This window comes from Sus scrofa, chromosome 1, assembly GCF_054392235.1.
Source record: "Sus scrofa isolate SSC_HxYL_T2T_F1_AM1 chromosome 1, Sscrofa_HxYL_maternal_Yorkshire_Landrace_v2.0, whole genome shotgun sequence".
Taxonomy (NCBI): Eukaryota; Metazoa; Chordata; class Mammalia; order Artiodactyla; family Suidae; genus Sus; species Sus scrofa.
In genome coordinates, this window is record NC_139383.1 from 56,629,259 (window position 1) to 56,631,322 (window position 2,064).

Here is a 2,064-nt window from a genome sequence, read left to right on the forward strand (position 1 = left end):
ATGGTGGGTAGGATGCCAAGGATGGAGAGCTGCAGACTCACGCTCCAAAGATAGATGGAATCTGGCACTACTTTTTTTTACATGACTATGTCACATGTGACATATATTTACTGTTAATGATTTGCATAACACGAAAGAATGCAGAAATAGGCTAAAAATACCTGTGCAGGAGGCTTTCCACTTGCTCCTCCAGACCCACACTTCACCATTTTCTACACAATCTCCGCTCCATATGGGCAACATCAATTGGCTCCTTTACTTTCTTCCGGGAGGGGTCAGCCCATGTGGAGCCCTGGAGGAAGATGTAAAGAGGGAGGAAAGTGTAGTTGGCCTGAGTATTTACTCCCCTGTCACCTTCCCTGAGTGGTCCTCATTGTCTGTGTCCCTTGACCAAAGTCCATAGCTCCTCTCAAAGCAGCCCTCATCCCACCACTCTCCCCTAGTGAGTTCCAGAAATTACTCTCTGCCCTGTCCCTTCAGTCCTAGAGATGGTGACAGTCCTGCTATTTTTAATCCCAGGGCCCCCTACCAACCATGAAGTTCCCACACAGTCTGTGCATAGCTTGGCCAATTATTAAACTCTCCTTAAATTGTTCTAATTTAAAGGCATTTAATTAATTTCCCACTGCTCATTTCTACTTCATTTACCTGCCACAAAGGAAATGATACACATCAGTTTAATAAACATCCATCCAGAACATTTTTCCTACACTTACAAATGTATATATGTATATGTGTACATATGTGGAAATGTATATGCATATGTAAACATATATACACATGTAAGATATGTACATATGTGTTTAAAAATACATACATATAATTGTTTTGTTTTTTAATAAATTACCATCATGTTATACATATAGATCTGTTCCTTACCTTGTCTTTTTTTTTTTTTTCTTTTTAGGACCGCACCCAAGGCATACAGAAGCTCCCAGGCTAGGGGTCTAAATCAGAGCTACAGTTGACAGCCTATACCACAGCCACAGTAACAGGGGATCCAAGCCATATCTGTGACCTACATCACAGCTCACCAGCAATGCCATATCCTTAACCTACTGAGCAAGGCCAAGAATTGAACCCTCATTCTCATGGATATTAGTCTGGTTTATAATCCATTGAACCACAATGGGAAATCGTTGTTCCTTGCTTTTTCATACAACAATCTGTTAGGAGATGTTTCCATATCAATCCATACTGATTTCTCTCTTTTTAATGGCTCAAGAGTATTCCTTAATATAGATTACCATAATTCATTCAACCTCTTATCAATAAACATTTATCATGCATATAATTTTTAATTAATACAAACCATATCACAATGTCCTCTTTACACAAATGTATTTATGCATTTGTATAAATATTTCTTTAGGAGAGATTCCAAGAAATGGAATTGTTGGGTCGAAGAACATTGCTTTAAAATTTTGATTGGAACTGCCAAATCATCTTCCAAAAGGGTGTCACTAGTTTTTCACTCCTGCCAATGGAGGAAGAATGGGACAATTTCTTCATAGTTGCTTAAATTGGTATGATCCATCTTTTTCATTTTGGGTGTTCAAATGGGTGAAAACTTTTCATTGTTGTTTTGATGTGCATTTTCCTGATTACTATTGTTGTTGAGCATCTTTTCATATGTTTATTGCCATTTGAGATTTTTTCTTCTGGGAATTTCCTCTTCAGTTCTTTTGTGCATTTTTTCCCCCTACTGGCTTGTTTGCCTTTTTTTTTTTTTTTTTTAAGGAGCATTTTTAAATGTTCTGTACATTAATCATTTGCCTATTAAATACATGACAAATATTTTCTCTCAGTATGTTGCTTATCTTTTATGTTTTCTGGTCTACAGAAATTACTAATTTCCAAAAATCAAATCAGAATTTTTTTTAAGGTATGTAATCCAGGAGTATAAGAAAAAAAATATTTGTAGAGGTAAATTAAAGTCTCCTACCTCTATCATGTATTTATATTACCTTATTTTAAAAATTAGCATAATGTAAATTTGACAATTTTCCTTGGTCCTGTGAATTTTAATGCACATATAGATTTGTGTAACTACCACCATATTCA